The sequence below is a fragment of the Lampris incognitus genome, unplaced genomic scaffold (assembly GCF_029633865.1).
Source record: "Lampris incognitus isolate fLamInc1 unplaced genomic scaffold, fLamInc1.hap2 H_1, whole genome shotgun sequence".
Taxonomy (NCBI): Eukaryota; Metazoa; Chordata; class Actinopteri; order Lampriformes; family Lampridae; genus Lampris; species Lampris incognitus.
This window is the reverse complement of record NW_026611076.1, coordinates 140284-152131: the sequence shown is the minus strand read 5'-3', so window position 1 is coordinate 152131 and position 11848 is coordinate 140284.

Here is an 11848-nt window from a genome sequence, read left to right as displayed (position 1 = left end):
TTCTCCTCGAGAGAAACATGATTTCACTAAAAACGTTATAGTTTAAACATGCCTGTTTGTACATGTGTGCAAACACTCAGAGCCTTAAGATAGGGGTTTCACCAATGTGTTTTTTGGTGAGAAACCTTCTATTTCAAGGTTCTGTGCGTTTTCAGACAAGTACAATATGTATTTATAGTGTTTCTGATGAAATCCCTCCTTTTAATGCATTTTCTCACAGAAAACGAGTCTCTCGCCATGGGAACATGGCTTTTTTGAAAAAGCATATTCTGGTCGAGAAATCGTGTTTTAAGCAATAAAAACGACTCCCGGCCTTATTTGGTTCACATTTGTACTTTTGGTAAGCTAGCCCGTATTCATAACGCACTAAACCTTTTTATCGCGTTAAACGCCTTTTCTCGACGAGAAAAGCACAATTTCATCAAAAACAAACAAAACAAGAAAAATGAATCTATTCAACAAGTCTGCAACACGTCCTTAAGAGTTACATGATCTCACCCAATGTCAATATGTAATTTCTCCAGTTCTGATCATTTTTTAGGTTGTTGGTAGCTTGGTCAATGCCAAAACACAGTGAGATCTTTTTATGGCTTTAAACGCGTTTTCTCCTCGAGAGAAACATGATTTCACTAAAAACGTTATTGTTTAAACATGCCTGTTTGTACATGTGTGCAAACACTCAGAGCCTTAAGATAGGGGTTTCACCAATGTGTTTTTTGGTGAGAAACCTTCTATTTCAAGGTTCTGTGCCTTTTCAGACAAGTACAATATGTATTTATAGTGTTTCTGATGAAATCCCTCCTTTTAATGCATTTTCTCACAGAAAACGAGTCCCTCGCCATGGGAACATGGCTTTTTTGAAAAAGCATATTCTGGTCGAGAAATCGTGTTTTAAGCAATAAAAACGACTCCCGGCCTTATTTGGTTCACATTTGTACTTTTGGTAAGCTAGCCCGTATTCATAACGCACTAAACCTTTTTATCGCGTTAAACGCCTTTTCTCGACGAGAAAAGCACAATTTCATCAAAAACAAACAAAACAAGAAAAATGAATCTATTCAACAAGTCTGCAACACGTCCTTAAGAGTTACATGATTTCACCCAATGTCAATGTGTAATTTCTCCAGTTCTGATCATTTTTTAGGTTGTTGGTAGCTTGGTCAATGCCAAAACACAGTGAGATCTTTTTATGGCTTTAAACGCATTTTCTCCTCGAGAGAAACATGATTTCACTAAAAACGTTATAGTTTAAACATGCCTGTTTGTACATGTGTGCAAAAACTCAGAGCCTTAAGATAGGGGTTTCACCAATGTGTTTTTTGGTGAGAAACCTTCTATTTCAAGGTTCTGTGCGTTTTCAGACAAGTACAATATGTATTTATAGTGTTTCTGATGAAATCCCTCCTTTTAATGCATTTTCTCACAGAAAACGAGTCTCTCGCCATGGGAACATGGCTTTTTTGAAAAAGCATATTCTGGTCGAGAAATCGTGTTTTAAGCAATAAAAACGACTCCCGGCCTTATTTAGTTCACATTTGTACTTTTGGTAAGCTAGCCCGTATTCATAACGCACTAAACCTTTTTATCGCGTTAAACGCCTTTTCTCGACGAGAAAAGCACAATTTCATCAAAAACAAACAAAACAAGAAAAATGAATCTATTCAACAAGTCTGCAACACGTCCTTAAGAGTTACATGATTTCACCCAATGTCAATATGTAATTTCTCCAGTTCTGATCATTTTTTAGGTTGTTGGTAGCTTGGTCAATGCCAAAACACAGTGAGATCTTTTTATGGCTTTAAACGCGTTTTCTCCTCGAGAGAAACATGATTTCACTAAAAACGTTATAGTTTAAACATGCCTGTTTGTACATGTGTGCAAACACTCAGAGCCTTAAGATAGGGGTTTCACCAATGTGTTTTTTGGTGAGAAACCTTCTATTTCAAGGTTCTGTGCGTTTTCAGACAAGTACAATATGTATTTATAGTGTTTCTGATGAAATCCCTCCTTTTAATGCATTTTCTCACAGAAAACGAGTCTCTCGCCATGGGAACATGGCTTTTTTGAAAAAGCATATTCTGGTCGAGAAATCGTGTTTTAAGCAATAAAAACGACTCCCGGCCTTATTTAGTTCACATTTGTACTTTTGGTAAGCTAGCCCGTATTCATAACGCACTAAACCTTTTTATCGCGTTAAACGCCTTTTCTCGACGAGAAAAGCACAATTTCATCAAAAACAAACAAAACAAGAAAAATGAATCTATTCAACAAGTCTGCAACACGTCCTTAAGAGTTACATGATTTCACCCAATGTCAGTGTGTAATTTCTCCAGTTGTGATCATTTTTTAGGTTGTTGGTAGCTTGGTCAATGCCAAAACACAGTGAGATCTTTTTATGGCTTTAAACGCGTTTTCTCCTCGAGAGAAACATGATTTCACTAAAAACGTTATAGTTTAAACATGCCTGTTTGTACATGTGTGCAAACACTCAGAGCCTTAAGATAGGGGTTTCACCAATGTGTTTTTTGGTGAGAAACCTTCTATTTCAAGGTTCTGTGCGTTTTCAGACAAGTACAATATGTATTTATAGTGTTTCTGATGAAATCCCTCCTTTTAATGCATTTTCTCACAGAAAACGAGTCTCTCGCCATGGGAACATGGCTTTTTTGAAAAAGCATATTCTGGTCGAGAAATCGTATTTTAAGCAATAAAAACGACTCCCGGCCTTATTTGGTTCACATTTGTACTTTTGGTAAGCTAGCCCGTATTCATAACGCACTAAACCTTTTTATCGCGTTAAACGCCTTTTCTCGACGAGAAAAGCACAATTTCATCAAAAACAAACAAAACAAGAAAAATGAATCTATTCAACAAGTCTGCAACACGTCCTTAAGAGTTACATGATTTCACCCAATGTCAATATGTAATTTCTCCAGTTCTGATCATTTTTTAGGTTGTTGGTAGCTTGGTCAATGCCAAAACACAGTGAGATCTTTTTATGGCTTTAAACGCGTTTTCTCCTCGAGAGAAACATGATTTCACTAAAAACGTTATAGTTTAAACATGCCTGTTTGTACATGTGTGCAAACACTCAGAGCCTTAAGATAGGGGTTTCACCAATGTGTTTTTTGGTGAGAAACCTTCTATTTCAAGGTTCTGTGCGTTTTCAGACAAGTACAATATGTATTTATAGTGTTTCTGATGAAATCCCTCCTTTTAATGCATTTTCTCACAGAAAACGAGTCCCTCGCCATGGGAACATGGCTTTTTTGAAAAAGCATATTCTGGTCGAGAAATCGTGTTTTAAGCAATAAAAACGACTCCCGGCCTTATTTGGTTCACATTTGTACTTTTGGTAAGCTAGCCCGTATTCATAACGCACTAAACCTTTTTATCGCGTTAAACGCCTTTTCTCGACGAGAAAAGCACAATTTCATCAAAAACAAACAAAACAAGAAAAATGAATCTATTCAACAAGTCTGCAACACGTCCTTAAGAGTTACATGATTTCACCCAATGTCAATGTGTAATTTCTCCAGTTCTGATCATTTTTTAGGTTGTTGGTAGCTTGGTCAATGCCAAAACACAGTGAGATCTTTTTATGGCTTTAAACGCGTTTTCTCCTCGAGAGAAACATGATTTCACTAAAAACGTTATAGTTTAAACATGCCTGTTTGTACATGTGTGCAAGCACTCAGAGCCTTAAGATAGGGGTTTCACCAATGTGTTTTTTGGTGAGAAACCTTCTATTTCAAGGTTCTGTGCGTTTTCAGACAAGTACAATATGTATTTATAGTGTTTCTGATGAAATCCCTCCTTTTAATGCATTTTCTCACAGAAAACGAGTCTCTCGCCATGGGAACATGGCTTTTTTGAAAAAGCATATTCTGGTCGAGAAATCGTGTTTTAAGCAATAAAAACGACTCCCGGCCTTATTTAGTTCACATTTGTACTTTTGGTAAGCTAGCCCGTATTCATAACGCACTAAACCTTTTTTTCGCGTTAAACGCCTTTTCTCGACGAGAAAAGCAATTTCATCAAAAACAAACAAAACAAGAAAAATGAATCTATTCAACAAGTCTGCAACACGTCCTTAAGAGTTGCATGATTTCACCCAATGTCAATATGTAATTTCTCCAGTTCTGATCATTTTTTAGGTTGTTGGTAGCTTGGTCAATGCCAAAACACAGTGAGATCTTTTTATGGCTTTAAACGCGTTTTCTCCTCGAGAGAAACATGATTTCACTAAAAACGTTATAGTTTAAACATGCCTGTTTGTACATGTGTGCAAACACTCAGAGCCTTAAGATAGGGGTTTCACCAATGTGTTTTTTGGTGAGAAACCTTCTATTTCAAGGTTCTGTGCGTTTTCAGACAAGTACAATATGTATTTATAGTGTTTCTGATGAAATCCCTCCTTTTAATGCATTTTCTCACAGAAAATTAGTCTCTCGCCATGGGAACATGGCTTTTTTGAAAAAGCATATTCTGGTCGAGAAATCGTGTTTTAAGCAATAAAAACGACTCCCGGCCTTATTTGGTTCACATTTGTACTTTTGGTAAGCTAGCCCGTATTCATAACGCACTAAACCTTTTTATCGCGTTAAACGCCTTTTCTCGACGAGAAAAGCACAATTTCATCAAAAACAAACAAAACAAGAAAAATGAATCTATTCAACAAGTCTGCAACACGTCCTTAAGAGTTACATGATTTCACCCAATGTCAATGTGTAATTTCTCCAGTTCTGATCATTTTTTAGGTTGTTGGTAGCTTGGTCAATGCCAAAACACAGTGAGATCTTTTTATGGCTTTAAACGCGTTTTCTCCTCGAGAGAAACATGATTTCACTAAAAACGTTATAGTTTAAACATGCCTGTTTGTACATGTGTGCAAACACTCAGAGCCTTAAGATAGGGGTTTCACCAATGTGTTTTTTGGTGAGAAACCTTCTATTTCAAGGTTCTGTGCGTTTTCAGACAAGTACAATATGTATTTATAGTGTTTCTGATGAAATCCCTCCTTTTAATGCATTTTCTCACAGAAAACGAGTCTCTCGCCATGGGAACATGGCTTTTTTGAAAAAGCATATTCTGGTCGAGAAATCGTATTTTAAGCAATAAAAACGACTCCCGGCCTTATTTGGTTCACATTTGTACTTTTGGTAAGCTAGCCCGTATTCATAACGCACTAAACCTTTTTATCGCGTTAAACGCCTTTTCTCGACGAGAAAAGCACAATTTCATCAAAAACAAACAAAACAAGAAAAATGAATCTATTCAACAAGTCTGCAACACGTCCTTAAGAGTTACATGATTTCACCCAATGTCAATATGTAATTTCTCCAGTTCTGATCATTTTTTAGGTTGTTGGTAGCTTGGTCAATGCCAAAACACAGTGAGATCTTTTTATGGCTTTAAACGCGTTTTCTCCTCGAGAGAAACATGATTTCACTAAAAACGTTATAGTTTAAACATGCCTGTTTGTACATGTGTGCAAACACTCAGAGCCTTAAGATAGGGGTTTCACCAATGTGTTTTTTGGTGAGAAACCTTCTATTTCAAGGTTCTGTGCGTTTTCAGACAAGTACAATATGTATTTATAGTGTTTCTGATGAAATCCCTCCTTTTAATGCATTTTCTCACAGAAAACGAGTCCCTCGCCATGGGAACATGGCTTTTTTGAAAAAGCATATTCTGGTCGAGAAATCGTGTTTTAAGCAATAAAAACGACTCCCGGCCTTATTTGGTTCACATTTGTACTTTTGGTAAGCTAGCCCGTATTCATAACGCACTAAACCTTTTTATCGCGTTAAACGCCTTTTCTCGACGAGAAAAGCACAATTTCATCAAAAACAAACAAAACAAGAAAAATGAATCTATTCAACAAGTCTGCAACACGTCCTTAAGAGTTACATGATTTCACCCAATGTCAATGTGTAATTTCTCCAGTTCTGATCATTTTTTAGGTTGTTGGTAGCTTGGTCAATGCCAAAACACAGTGAGATCTTTTTATGGCTTTAAACGCGTTTTCTCCTCGAGAGAAACATGATTTCACTAAAAACGTTATAGTTTAAACATGCCTGTTTGTACATGTGTGCAAACACTCAGAGCCTTAAGATAGGGGTTTCACCAATGTGTTTTTTGGTGAGAAACCTTCTATTTCAAGGTTCTGTGCGTTTTCAGACAAGTACAATATGTATTTATAGTGTTTCTGATGAAATCCCTCCTTTTAATGCATTTTCTCACAGAAAACGAGTCTCTCGCCATGGGAACATGGCTTTTTTGAAAAAGCATATTCTGGTCGAGAAATCGTGTTTTAAGCAATAAAAACGACTCCCGGCCTTATTTGGTTCACATTTGTACTTTTGGTAAGCTAGCCCGTATTCATAACGCACTAAACCTTTTTATCGCGTTAAACGCCTTTTCTCGACGAGAAAAGCACAATTTCATCAAAAACAAACAAAACAAGAAAAATGAATCTATTCAACAAGTCTGCAACACGTCCTTAAGAGTTACATGATTTCACCCAATGTCAATGTGTAATTTCTCCAGTTCTGATCATTTTTTAGGTTGTTGGTAGCTTGGTCAATGCCAAAACACAGTGAGATCTTTTTATGGCTTTAAACGCGTTTTCTCCTCGAGAGAAACATGATTTCACTAAAAACGTTATAGTTTAAACATGCCTGTTTGTACATGTGTGCAAGCACTCAGAGCCTTAAGATAGGGGTTTCACCAATGTGTTTTTTGGTGAGAAACCTTCTATTTCAAGGTTCTGTGCGTTTTCAGACAAGTACAATATGTATTTATAGTGTTTCTGATGAAATCCCTCCTTTTAATGCATTTTCTCACAGAAAACGAGTCTCTCGCCATGGGAACATGGCTTTTTTGAAAAAGCATATTCTGGTCGAGAAATCGTGTTTTAAGCAATAAAAACGACTCCCGGCCTTATTTAGTTCACATTTGTACTTTTGGTAAGCTAGCCCGTATTCATAACGCACTAAACCTTTTTTTCGCGTTAAACGCCTTTTCTCGACGAGAAAAGCAATTTCATCAAAAACAAACAAAACAAGAAAAATGAATCTATTCAACAAGTCTGCAACACGTCCTTAAGAGTTACATGATTTCACCCAATGTCAATATGTAATTTCTCCAGTTCTGATCATTTTTTAGGTTGTTGGTAGCTTGGTCAATGCCAAAACACAGTGAGATCTTTTTATGGCTTTAAACGCGTTTTCTCCTCGAGAGAAACATGATTTCACTAAAAACGTTATAGTTTAAACATGCCTGTTTGTACATGTGTGCAAACACTCAGAGCCTTAAGATAGGGGTTTCACCAATGTGTTTTTTGGTGATAAACCTTCTATTTCAAGGTTCTGTGCGTTTTCAGACAAGTACAATATGTATTTATAGTGTTTCTGATGAAATCCCTCCTTTTAATGCATTTTCTCACAGAAAACGAGTCTCTCGCCATGGGAACATGGCTTTTTTGAAAAAGCATATTCTGGTCGAGAAATCGTGTTTTAAGCAATAAAAACGACTCCCGGCCTTATTTGGTTCACATTTGTACTTTTGGTAAGCTAGCCCGTATTCATAACGCACTAAACCTTTTTATCGCGTTAAACGCCTTTTCTCGACGAGAAAAGCACAATTTCATCAAAAACAAACAAAACAAGAAAAATGAATCTATTCAACAAGTCTGCAACACGTCCTTAAGAGTTACATGATTTCACCCAATGTCAATGTGTAATTTCTCCAGTTCTGATCATTTTTTAGGTTGTTGGTAGCTTGGTCAATGCCAAAACACAGTGAGATCTTTTTATGGCTTTAAACGCGTTTTCTCCTCGAGAGAAACATGATTTCACTAAAAACGTTATAGTTTAAACATGCCTGTTTGTACATGTGTGCAAACACTCAGAGCCTTAAGATAGGGGTTTCACCAATGTGTTTTTTGGTGAGAAACCTTCTATTTCAAGGTTCTGTGCGTTTTCAGACAAGTACAATATGTATTTATAGTGTTTCTGATGAAATCCCTCCTTTTAATGCATTTTCTCACAGAAAACGAGTCTCTCGCCATGGGAACATGGCTTTTTTGAAAAAGCATATTCTGGTCGAGAAATCGTGTTTTAAGCAATAAAAACGACTCCCGGCCTTATTTGGTTCACATTTGTACTTTTGGTAAGCTAGCCCGTATTCATAACGCACTAAACCTTTTTATCGCGTTAAACGCCTTTTCTCGACGAGAAAAGCACAATTTCATCAAAAACAAACAAAACAAGAAAAATGAATCTATTCAACAAGTCTGCAACACGTCCTTAAGAGTTACATGATCTCACCCAATGTCAATATGTAATTTCTCCAGTTCTGATCATTTTTTAGGTTGTTGGTAGCTTGGTCAATGCCAAAACACAGTGAGATCTTTTTATGGCTTTAAACGCGTTTTCTCCTCGAGAGAAACATGATTTCACTAAAAACGTTATAGTTTAAACATGCCTGTTTGTACATGTGTGCAAACACTCAGAGCCTTAAGATAGGGGTTTCACCAATGTGTTTTTTGGTGAGAAACCTTCTATTTCAAGGTTCTGTGCGTTTTCAGACAAGTACAATATGTATTTATAGTGTTTCTGATGAAATCCCTCCTTTTAATGCATTTTCTCACAGAAAACGAGTCTCTCGCCATGGGAACATGGCTTTTTTGAAAAAGCATATTCTGGTCGAGAAATCGTGTTTTAAGCAATAAAAACGACTCCCGGCCTTATTTGGTTCACATTTGTACTTTTGGTAAGCTAGCCCGTATTCATAACGCACTAAACCTTTTTATCGCGTTAAACGCCTTTTCTCGACGAGAAAAGCACAATTTCATCAAAAACAAACAAAACAAGAAAAATGAATCTATTCAACAAGTCTGCAACACGTCCTTAAGAGTTACATGATCTCACCCAATGTCAATATGTAATTTCTCCAGTTCTGATCATTTTTTAGGTTGTTGGTAGCTTGGTCAATGCCAAAACACAGTGAGATCTTTTTATGGCTTTAAACGCGTTTTCTCCTCGAGAGAAACATGATTTCACTAAAAACGTTATTGTTTAAACATGCCTGTTTGTACATGTGTGCAAACACTCAGAGCCTTAAGATAGGGGTTTCACCAATGTGTTTTTTGGTGAGAAACCTTCTATTTCAAGGTTCTGTGCCTTTTCAGACAAGTACAATATGTATTTATAGTGTTTCTGATGAAATCCCTCCTTTTAATGCATTTTCTCACAGAAAACGAGTCTCTCGCCATGGGAACATGGCTTTTTTGAAAAAGCATATTCTGGTCGAGAAATCGTGTTTTAAGCAATAAAAACGACTCCCGGCCTTATTTGGTTCACATTTGTACTTTTGGTAAGCTAGCCCGTATTCATAACGCACTAAACCTTTTTATCGCGTTAAACGCCTTTTCTCGACGAGAAAAGCACAATTTCATCAAAAACAAACAAAACAAGAAAAATGAATCTATTCAACAAGTCTGCAACACGTCCTTAAGAGTTACATGATTTCACCCAATGTCAATGTGTAATTTCTCCAGTTCTGATCATTTTTTAGGTTGTTGGTAGCTTGGTCAATGCCAAAACACAGTGAGATCTTTTTATGGCTTTAAACGCGTTTTCTCCTCGAGAGAAACATGATTTCACTAAAAACGTTATAGTTTAAACATGCCTGTTTGTACATGTGTGCAAAAACTCAGAGCCTTAAGATAGGGGTTTCACCAATGTGTTTTTTGGTGAGAAACCTTCTATTTCAAGGTTCTGTGCGTTTTCAGACAAGTACAATATGTATTTATAGTGTTTCTGATGAAATCCCTCCTTTTAATGCATTTTCTCACAGAAAACGAGTCTCTCGCCATGGGAACATGGCTTTTTTGAAAAAGCATATTCTGGTCGAGAAATCGTGTTTTAAGCAATAAAAACGACTCCCGGCCTTATTTAGTTCACATTTGTACTTTTGGTAAGCTAGCCCGTATTCATAACGCACTAAACCTTTTTATCGCGTTAAACGCCTTTTCTCGACGAGAAAAGCACAATTTCATCAAAAACAAACAAAACAAGAAAAATGAATCTATTCAACAAGTCTGCAACACGTCCTTAAGAGTTACATGATTTCACCCAATGTCAATATGTAATTTCTCCAGTTCTGATCATTTTTTAGGTTGTTGGTAGCTTGGTCAATGCCAAAACACAGTGAGATCTTTTTATGGCTTTAAACGCGTTTTCTCCTCGAGAGAAACATGATTTCACTAAAAACGTTATAGTTTAAACATGCCTGTTTGTACATGTGTGCAAACACTCAGAGCCTTAAGATAGGGGTTTCACCAATGTGTTTTTTGGTGAGAAACCTTCTATTTCAAGGTTCTGTGCGTTTTCAGACAAGTACAATATGTATTTATAGTGTTTCTGATGAAATCCCTCCTTTTAATGCATTTTCTCACAGAAAACGAGTCTCTCGCCATGGGAACATGGCTTTTTTGAAAAAGCATATTCTGGTCGAGAAATCGTGTTTTAAGCAATAAAAACGACTCCCGGCCTTATTTAGTTCACATTTGTACTTTTGGTAAGCTAGCCCGTATTCATAACGCACTAAACCTTTTTATCGCGTTAAACGCCTTTTCTCGACGAGAAAAGCACAATTTCATCAAAAACAAACAAAACAAGAAAAATGAATCTATTCAACAAGTCTGCAACACGTCCTTAAGAGTTACATGATTTCACCCAATGTCAATATGTAATTTCTCCAGTTCTGATCATTTTTTAGGTTGTTGGTAGCTTGGTCAATGCCAAAACACAGTGAGATCTTTTTATGGCTTTAAACGCGTTTTCTCCTCGAGAGAAACATGATTTCACTAAAAACGTTATAGTTTAAACATGCCTGTTTGTACATGTGTGCAAACACTCAGAGCCTTAAGATAGGGGTTTCACCAATGTGTTTTTTGGTGAAAAACCTTCTATTTCAAGGTTCTGTGCGTTTTCAGACAAGTACAATATGTATTTATAGTGTTTCTGATGAAATCCCTCCTTTTAATGCATTTTCTCACAGAAAACGAGTCTCTCGCCATGGGAACATGGCTTTTTTGAAAAAGCATATTCTGGTCGAGAAATCGTATTTTAAGCAATAAAAACGACTCCCGGCCTTATTTGGTTCACATTTGTACTTTTGGTAAGCTAGCCCGTATTCATAACGCACTAAACCTTTTTATCGCGTTAAACGCCTTTTCTCGACGAGAAAAGCACAATTTCATCAAAAACAAACAAAACAAGAAAAATGAATCTATTCAACAAGTCTGCAACACGTCCTTAAGAGTTACATGATTTCACCCAATGTCAATATGTAATTTCTCCAGTTCTGATCATTTTTTAGGTTGTTGGTAGCTTGGTCAATGCCAAAACACAGTGAGATCTTTTTATGGCTTTAAACGCGTTTTCTCCTCGAGAGAAACATGATTTCACTAAAAACGTTATAGTTTAAACATGCCTGTTTGTACATGTGTGCAAACACTCAGAGCCTTAAGATAGGGGTTTCACCAATGTGTTTTTTGGTGAGAAACCTTCTATTTCAAGGTTCTGTGCGTTTTCAGACAAGTACAATATGTATTTATAGTGTTTCTGATGAAATCCCTCCTTTTAATGCATTTTCTCACAGAAAACGAGTCCCTCGCCATGGGAACATGGCTTTTTTGAAAAAGCATATTCTGGTCGAGAAATCGTGTTTTAAGCAATAAAAACGACTCCCGGCCTTATTTGGTTCACATTTGTACTTTTGGTAAGCTAGCCCGTATTCATAACGCACTAAACCTTTTTATCGCGTTAAACGCCTT